The sequence below is a fragment of the Nelumbo lutea genome, chromosome 1 (assembly GCF_056320005.1).
Source record: "Nelumbo lutea isolate HS-2025 chromosome 1, American lotus-T2T, whole genome shotgun sequence".
Classification (NCBI taxonomy): Eukaryota; Viridiplantae; Streptophyta; class Magnoliopsida; order Proteales; family Nelumbonaceae; genus Nelumbo; species Nelumbo lutea.
In genome coordinates, this window is record NC_142684.1 from 41,426,329 (window position 1) to 41,436,469 (window position 10,141).

The 10,141-nt window shown below is 39.2% G+C and overlaps 1 non-coding gene across 1 annotated transcript; it reads right to left on the minus strand.

The window, feature by feature from the left end:
• Window positions 1-9,821: 9,821 nt before the first annotated feature.
• On the minus strand, window positions 9,822-9,928 carry LOC148874387 (small nucleolar RNA R71). Its single transcript, XR_016106129.1, has one exon. It is a non-coding gene; the product is annotated as a small nucleolar RNA R71 (small nucleolar RNA).
• Window positions 9,929-10,141: the final 213 nt, after the last annotated feature.

Consider the following 10,141-nt stretch of genomic DNA (forward strand, 5'->3'; position numbering starts at 1 on the left):
TCAAAACTGCATTCTTGAATGGAAATCTTACTGAAGATATCTATATGCAGCAGCCGCATGGCTTCATTGCTACAGGTCAGGAAAACATGGTATGTAAACTCAAGAGATCTATTTATGGACTTAAGCAAGCTTCTAGAAGTTGGAACATCCATTTTGACTCTGCCATCAAATGGTTTGACTTCGAGCAGAATCCAGATGAACCCTGTGTTTATAGGAAGTACAGTGGAGATAAGGTTACCTTCTTTGTTTTGTATGTAGATGACATTCTACTCATTGAGAATGATGTAGGAATGTTGACTACGGTGAAAGTATGGCTTTCACAGCAATTCTCCATGAAAGATCTTGGAGAAGCCTCCTATATACTTGGTCTTCAACTCTATAGAGATAGATCGAAGCAGATAATAGGATTACCCCAATCTGCCTACAATGACAAAATAGTCAAAAGATACAGCATGGAAAACTCCAAGAAAGGAAATGTTCCTTTCAGGCATGGAGTCACTCTCTCCAAGAAGATGTCTCCCAAGACTTCTGAGGAGATTGATGGCATGAAAGACATTCCCTATGACTCTGCCGTAGGGAGCATCATGTATGCCATGCCGTGCACTTGTCCTGACATTGCCTAGGCAGTGAGTGTAGTAAGTAGATTTCAGGCCAATCCAGGGCAAGAGCATTGGACAGCTGTGAAAAACATACTTAAGTACATTCGAATGACAAAAGAGTTTTATCTAGTATTCGATGGTAGCTCACTACAGATCCAAGGGTATACAGATGATGATTTCCAGTCGGATCCAAATGATAATAGTCTACATCTGGATATATTTTCACGACAGGATCGTGTGTTGTTTCCTGAATGTCAGCAAACAGGGGTCCTAAGTAGCAAATTAAAAGTCCACAACCGAAGCCGAACACATTGCCGTAAGTGGAGCTGCCTTATGAATGAAAGTGTTCATTCCTGAATTTGGAATTCAGTACATCACCCTTTCCACTGTTGTGTGACAACAGGAGGTTGATGTTAAGAGGTAGCATCAGCGGAGAATGTGGTAGACCCATTGACTAAGCCACTGACACAGAAAGTGTTTAAGAAACATGTGGAAAGCATGAGACTCTGGCTAGTACCTGGATGGACCTAAGTGCAAGTGGGAGCTATTAGACAGTTTTGTATGCCCTTAGATTCAATCAAAATGATGTACTTTATGAGTTTAATGTAAATGAATAAAAATGCATATTTGATTCCTGTTCCCTTGGTATGTTTCTGTGTAATACCCTTAAACTGGACACTTAATGAGACTCATGTTAGTTTAGAATGTTCACAGCTAGTGGGTCAATCTGGGGAGACCTATCCTGACAAGGCTGACTCTGTGGTGCCACCAAGTCGATTGGGGTGGCTTGTCTCAACTACCGGGGTGAGACCCTAGGCACAAACAGTATAGGATTAATTGAATCTTTGAACTGGACCAGATTTCTAGTATTGCCCTGGACCTTGGAGATTGATGGGCAAAACTGGAAAGTTACACCCGACCCCTATACTCGATTATGATATTGCACTAGGTGTCGGATTAGGCTGTCTTTGATGTACTAATCAGTGAGATCCTTAGCGGGGGTCAAAACCTAGGTATGTTGGGACTTGCTCTAGTATGGGTTTATGATTGTTCATTGCAATAAGATACTTATTCGTGCCTGCTTCTTGCACCTTGTATTTGAATTTTAGGGCCTTCAAGATTTCTTTTGGAGATGTAAGCTCCTTGTAGATGTTGTAAGCTCCTTGGCACAGAAGTGAGTCCTCTTCTCGTTTTGCTCTTTCCTTCTTTAGTTTTCCTGAGTCTTTGTCAGTGGTCAGAAAGATGATCATCTTGTCTTGCCATTGGGTAAAGTTTGCTCCATCGAACGGGTCTAGTCGAACAAGATCTTGGTTCATCATCTTGATCAAAGTCATGCTTGCTTCCGCCTCCATTGCAAAATAACATTCTAAAATTATAGGAAAATAGGGTCACTTTAACTTTGGAAGTGAAGCTCTGAGGCTCGTCTGAAGACACTGAGTTTGCTGTTGGGTTACAGGCAAATCCATTCCCAGTATACAATAGAGCCTTGGGCGAGAATCTACAACCAACAAAGTTGAAGAATCTCTGAAGAAACCTTCTATGAGACTGTAGCAGATCGGACTTAGAGAGAGAGAGAGAGAGAGAAAGTGGATTTCAAAAATATGTGTTTTGATGCTCCTTAAATAGTTTATGAAGTGGAAGGCGCCTCCTATCTGCTAAACCAAGAATGGCGCCCCTCCTACTATATTAGCATGCTCCCCTCTCCTTAGCAAACCCTAGGGCGCCTTTTAACCCATTCTTTTCATCCTTAGAAAACCCTAGCCGCCCCTAGGGGTTTTAATCTCCACCCTTCGCCTCTTATAGTCTCCACCATCCATTTAGAGCACTCTCTTTGTAGATTTTGAACCCTAGGGCACCACCTAACTACTAATGCTCACCACTCAGCCCCTAACCACTAGATCTCAGCCCTCCATTCCATCTTCTATCTCAACCATCCATTCTTGGGCACCACCCACCTCTTTTAATCTCCACCTTTTAACCCTAGGCACCTCAATCTCCTCCATTCATTTTTGGGCGCCCAAATCTCACCCCTACATAATATTGGGCGCCCACTCCTTTTCTTCTCAGCCCTAGGATCACGCCAGAATCATCCTAACTCTCCATTAGAAACCTTAGGGCACCCATATCTTTTCTAGAACCCAGTTGCTGCCCCACTCTTTCTCTCTAATCTCAATTGTATCCACCCTTCTCTATAAAAAGGACCCAAGAGCTCCTGAGAAAGGGTTGGATTCTACCCCCAGGTAAGATGGAAGACTGATCTTGAGAATTTCAAGGGTAGAGGAAGAGGAGGACGCCTAGGTAAGAGGAGGGGTTCCTGCTTGCAGTTCGCCTAAGCCACTACTGCCACCTCTACATTCGGATTCCAGCCATTAGTTTTAGATTTAATTTCAGTTCTTTCAATTCTAGTTGGATTATTTCCTTTTTGTAATTTATTTTCATTCTGTTTGATCTTTGTTTTCTTTTCTGCAGATTTGGAATTCGGCTAGGTAAGACTGAAGGCCTAGCTCGAGATGTTCAAGGGTCGAAGGAGAGATCTAAAGACTGCTACCTGTGATCGGATTACATATTTTTTTATTTTGTTTCCTTCATTTATTTATTTTTATGCACTTTTAATTTCTACAATGTTCGAATTCTATCTTTTTTTTTCAGTTTAATTAATTAATTTTTATATTTCTACACTTCCCTCTTGTGGCTCTGGTTTGGATTTGAGTATGTTTTAATTTTTCCCTCGCTTCCCTGTGGATACGACCCGTTCTCATCATTTTACTACGTTAGTAGTTGCTTGAGAATTGGAAAAATTTATAAATGTTTAAACTGGTGTTCCAAAGTGGTTAACGACATGCTCTATATCCCACCAGGAATCTCATCCATGATGTCTTGGACGAAGGGTGGCTCCTTGCCAGTACGTGTGGCAACCCACGCTGGCTGGTCCACGACAAGCATTGGTGTGGTCTAGAAGCATGTCGTTAAACACTTTGGAACACTAGTTTAAACATTTATAAAATTTTTCCAATTCTCAAACAACTACTAACGAAGTAAAAGGGATGAGAACGGGGGTCGTATCCATAGGGAAGCGAGGGAAAAATTCATATGTACTTAGATATGGACAAGAGAAACAATCGAGAATTGCAGAAAATAAAATCTATTATTTCTGAAATTAAATAATTCAGAATTAAACAAAATAATAACTAAAATTCAGAATTTAACAAAGTGTGGAAATCAATAAAAGAAATAAAAGAAATAAACAAAGTTGACCCAGAATTCGGATCCAGTGGTGGTAGTTGCAGATTCGCTGGATAGCTTGCAAGAACCCCTCCTGGCAAGAACCAGACATCCTTCCTTTACAACCCTTGAACCCCTCGAGACACCTTAGCATTGAACTAGACGAAATCAGATCCGCAAAATAGAGAAACAAACAAGAATTAAATTTAAAAGAATGAAAAAATAAAAATAATAGAAAAGAAAAGAATTGTTGATCAGATCCAATGGCAGTAGTTGCAGATTGGTTGAATATCTTGCAGGAACCCCTCCTGACAATATATGGGCATCCTCCCCTTGTACAACCCTTGAACTCCTCAAGAGACCTTAGCCTTGTGAACTGGGTGAATTGACCAACCCCTTCTCTAGGGCCCCTAGGATCCTTTTTATAGAGAATGGTGGATATAACTGGATTTAGAGAGAAAGAGGGGGGCGGCAGCTGGGTTTTTGTAGAAATATGGGTGCCCTAGGGTTTAGAATGAAGGGTTAGGATGGTTCTAAGGTGATGGTAAGGCTGAAAAGAAAAGGAGAGGGCACCTAATATTATGTAGGGTAGAGATTTAATGAATAAAGATTTAATTGTGAAGATTAGAAGTTAGGTGGCTCCCTAGGGTTAGAATGCTAAAAAAAGAGTGCCCTAGAATGGATGGTGGAGATTAGAAGGGATGGAAGGTGAGGATTTAGTAGTTATGGGCGGCTAGGATTTGTTAGAGATGAAAAGAATGGGTTATAAGTTGCCATGGGGTTTGCTAAAGAGAAGGGAGCATGCTAACACAGTAGGAGGGGTGCCATTCTGGGTTTAGCAGATAGGAGGCACCCTCTTGCTCTTAGTTTTTCACAAAAACACCCTCTCTCTTAGCTGGACTTCGCACCAGCTTTTCAAAAACTACATTTCAGCCTGAAAACTTCCCAATTTTCCACATAATTTGCACAGAGACCCTCAGAGGTCACAACATTGATTTTAACTGGGAAAAGGGCAAACTTTGATTATTCTAAGGCCGAAAATACCCCTGAAATGATGCCCTTAAGGCATCAAAAGGTAGAGTTGTCACACCCCCCAAATTAACCATTGCTAGTCCCTTAGCAATGCAATCTTAAAATTACACTGAGCATAGAGATCCTTCCAGTCTCAAGATCATCCCTAACAAAATTAGTCAATTATCTTGATTCCAGCATTCTCAAACTTTGTATAGATTGGTATTGGGCTTAAGGAGTAAAACAGTCCTACTTTGAATATTGCAGAAACTTGGCTAGAAAAAATCTTATATACCCTTTCATTTGTAGATTGTCTTGATAAGTTGAGATTGATTTTTAAAATCAGACATGTATTCTTCTTATTATTTCTGATAGTGGATTTCTATCCCTGAGCTTGCTATGTAATTTATTTTTCTTTCGTTGCTACCTTCCACCGTTTGACGCAAATCTTGACACTTGACTTAGGTGAAAAGACCCAGTTACTAAGTGTTAGGTAATGTCTTCGGCATTCCCTTTTCCGTTTGACACGAATCTCAACACTTAACTTAGGTGAAGAGACCCGGTTACTAAGTCTAGGGTATCTATTGACCTTTTATTCTTTTTTTTTCTGCAAACATTGTTCAGGGTTGTCCACTGTTTCTAATAGTTTGAATAATTTTTGTCTAATTTCTCAATCTTTCTCTTCTTATCCTGGTAGGGGAAAACTTGGGTACCTTCTAATTTTTTACTCCTATCACTTGCTACTGATTTCTACAAAATTCAATATTCTTTTATCAGTTTCTTAACTTTTTCTATTTGGGAATCTCTTTTAATGGAAAAGACTTTAAAAAAAAATCATTGAAATTTTAATTTTGCATATTCAAAAGCTTAGCTTTTCAATTTTTTTTTTCAATTTTCTTTCTCTCTTTCCTCACCCCCAACTTAAATGCCATTATCCCTAATGGAATGACTAGAATGGTGCAAAAAGGATTTGGGCCAAAGGGAACAATGGATAGGGTTTTCCTGAGGGGTTCAAGGTTTGCCACCTGGTTTTGAATCAAGAAAAGAAAAGGAACTCAAATCCTAAAAGAATAAATGCTAAAAACTATGTTGGGTTGCCTTCCATCCAACACTAAGTTTAACGTCTTCAACCGGATGCATTCTGATGAACTTACAATTTATCTATAATTTTTGAGGACTTTAGCATGGATTTTTATGCCAGTTTTATTAATTTTTGCCTTAATTTAGCTTAATGCTAAAAATAAGTTCAGGGATAATCAATCCAAGAAAAGGAAGGAAAAAGGCAAGAAAAGAAGGTTCAAAAAGACCAATTTCAGTCCAGCCCGGTCATGGAAGCAAGAGAGAGCACTTCGGCCCAAAAAGAGCAAGTGAATTCCTTGAGAAAACCCAAGAAAATAAAGCCTAGCTATGAGGAGAATTCGGCCCAGCAAGGAAGGCCCATTTTTAGCCCAAATAACAGCCTAGAGTGTAGCCCACATGAGCTCAAAAGCAAGATAAGTTGTAGCCCAAATAGCAGCCCAAAGGGAGCTAGGGGCAGCAACTTCTAGGAGTTTCTTGAAGAGAAGGAGGGAGCACTCTAGAAGGTTCATGAGGGGTGTAATACACCCCATTCTAGAGGCTTCAAGAAGGGGCAAGAGCCCCCTTGAAAAACTATATAAGGAGGCCTCTAGGAGGGGAGAAAATTGTTCAATTGCTTGAGATGAAGGCTCTCCCACTCTTAGAGGTTCGGCCACCTTGAGAGAAGAGAAGAGAAGAAGGCTAGGCGCAAGGAAGAAGAAGAAGAAGGGCTGAAGGAAGTTCAAGACAAGCAAGCTAGAAGAAGAAGGTGAGTTCGAATTGAGAGTTTGTGATTCAAAGATCTTCTGTAATAAATCATTTGTAGTTTCATTCTCTTTTGATTTGAATTCAGTTTCTTAGTTATATGTTCTTTCTTCTTTCTCCTTGTTTCCATTCTTCCTTGATGTATTTCAGCTTGTAAAATTTCAGTTCAGCAATCTAATTCTTTTTGATTCATTCAAATGGTCATGCATTGTATTTGAAGTTTCTTGAATAAGGGTGTGATTGTAGATTAATTCGGCCAACTAACCTTCAAAACTCATATCTGAATTCTCAGATCTGAGATTGCAAGATCTGAATTGCTTGAAAGAGAATTCAGATCTGCAATTTTTAGATTGGGCGAATTAATCTACAGCTTGGAATTCCTAGAGTGCTTGAGAGAGACTCTAGGAATTCAGATCTACTATTCAAGAACTGAATTGAGTGCAAGGTTAGAGATAACTTGCACAATTCAGTTGGTGATCAATTCAGATTTGAATTGATGCCTTAGAAGTGTTTGAAGAAATGCATGCATGGGGATTAGATTCTTGCTGGAGATAGAAGAACCATCACTCATGTATAGGATGAACATGCGCTTGAGAGAGGCTGTTCATGACCTTGGTGTTTCACCAAACCAAGGCTCAATCATGATTTATTCGAACGATCCAAATTGATAGATTGCTGAATTCTGAGATTGACATTTACTGCTTACTCTTCTAACCTGAATTGAAGGCAATTGGACCAATGATTTAGATAGATTTTAATTTAGGATTTCTTAGCTTTCATTAGAGTTTTGATTTATTTGTTGATCAGATAAGAAGTGTTCAATTTAGTATTGGTAATTGTTTCCTAAATCCTCGTGGGAACGATACTTCACTCACTACTTTATTACTTGAACGGCTAGTGCACTTGCTAGTGTCACAATGAGCCACACATCAAGTTTTTGGCGCCGTTGCCGGGGATTTAGAGAAGCAATATTAGGAAACATTGAGCATTCTTAATCTGATCTCATTCAGCATTGCATTCATAGTTGGGTTAATTTGCTAACTTTTTCATTTCAGTTTGGACTGCAATTGCTGTACTACTGTAGTTATGTTTCTTCTTTCTTAAGTAGATTACTTTCTTTTTTTTTGTTTCAGTTTCATTTTAATAAAGGCATGTTTGATTTCTATTCAATCTTGGTGTTGTTCCCTTCAAAAAGAAAAAAAAAAGAAAAAATTCACATAAACATGAGTGTTGCAGATCTGAGTTGCATTCGGCACTCAGATCAGCAGATTTCAGATCTGCAGCACTCAGCCGAAAAGAGTTGCTTGTGTTTCAGACTTTATTTTTTTTTCTTTCTTTCATTACAAAAAGAAAAAAACAAATTAAAAAAAAAAAGGGGAGATCTTTTGAACAACAAGAGGAGCAATTGAGAATTCGGATCAGAACTCAGATCTGAGTTCAGATCTGAATTCTGCTATTGCAGATCTGCAACAGTTCAGATCTGAGTTCCTCTGAACTCAGACCTGTACTGATGAAATTTTGAGGGGAATTGGGTGTCATCACCACCCCAATTCACCCTAGGGCACTTCTGCTATTCCCCAAAAACAATTTGGTAGCAATAACTGAAGGTAAGGCAATTGAGAATTCAGATCCAAACTCAGACTTGAGTTCAGATCTGAATTCTACTGTTACAGATCTGCTCAATTCAGATCTGAATTCCTCTGCACTCAGATCTGAACCGATGCAAGTTTGAGGTGAATTGGGTGCCATCACTACCCCAATCCACCCTATGATACATCCAACCTGCCTCAAGGGTGAATGGATAGCAAGGAATGAGAGAAATTCAAATCTGAAATGCAGTTGATATGGTGTGAGGACTGAACTGATACAGAGCATAGTATGAATTCTGGGTGGACTGAATTCTTGGCTTTACCCACTTGTAACTAAGCTACATTAGCTAAGGAGGTGTATGTTTGGATTGAATAATTGTTATGCCTCAGATATTTAAGAAAAATTAGCACTTTCCAAGTATTTCTTTTAGCATTCAGATCTGTAGCAGGGCTGCTATAGTGCAACAGTTAGCAGACCTGATTTCAGATTTCTACAAAAGTTGTATGGGCCGAATAGCTTGCAATACCAAACATTGCAGACCCAATTTTCAGGTCTTAGCAAGTGTTTGATATGCATTAGCTATACAGGTTTGAGCTTCAATTGTAGAGTTTAAAATCTTTAACCCAAGCCTAACTCAGGACTGGTTTTAGTTTATTTCAGATCCTTTTAAATTTTTTGTTTTTTCTTTTCAGATCAGATCTGATTTCAGCCCTAAAGCATTACATAATTGATTCCAACCTTAATGGATGTATATTGTAGTGTATACCAATGAGTGTGTATGAGATATCCAGCTCAGATCTGAATTATTATTTATTAATTTCTCTAGACTAACAATACCAAAGACTTGTAGATCTGAACTCAGATCTAAATTGGGTCTGAATTCAGATGTTGCAATCGATGGATATAGATAAAGGAACCTTGAATAAGATGATTGGTTTAAATCTGCTTTTAGTATAATCGGCTTCATTTATTCATGATTGGATGTAGGTTTTGTATTCCAATAATTCACTTTACATTTTCAGTGTGATAGGATTAGTTATTTATTTTCTTTTGTGAATATTGGCATTTTTATTGCTTTGACTTTAACAGTTTATGACAAGCAGACCTGAACTGGAAGAGATCCTTTACGACCCGGAGATTGAACGGACTCTCCGTGTCCGTTTGAGAGCTGCTAAGCAAGTCAGACAAGAAGCACAAGAAATGGCTGAATAAAGAACTATGATGGATTATGCCAAGCCTACCCTCACCGGGACTGTCTCCAGCATTATCAGGCCAACTATTGCTGCCAATAACTTCGAAATTAAACCGGCCATAATCCAAATGATACAAAATACGGTTCAGTTTTGTGGTATGGCCCATGAGGATCCGAATGCCCATATTGCTAACTTCTTGGAAATCTGTGACACCTTCAAACACAATGGGGTAAGTGATGATGCCATCCGGCTGAGATTATTCCCATTTTCTTTGAAGGATAAAGCCAAAGCTTGGTTGAACTCATTACTGGCAGGATCTATAGCCACATGGGACGAAATGGCTAGCCGTTTTCTCTCTAAATATTTTCCCCCTTCTAAAACTGCTAAAATGAGGAATGACATCACTACTTTTTTCCAGCAAGAGGGGGAATCTTTATATGAGTCATGGGAACGATACAAGGAGCTGTTAAGGAGAGTTCCTCACCATGGCCTCCCATTTGGCTGCAAGTGCAGACTTTCTATAATGGTCTTACTGACTCAAATAAGACCATATTAGATGCTGCAGCTGGAGGATCCATAAATAATAAAACTCTTGAGGTTGCCCATGCACTTATTGAGGAAATGGCAGCCAACAATTATCAATGGCATTCGGAAAGGACTCAAACTAGGAAGCAGCAAGGCTTGCATAATGTTGACACTTATACA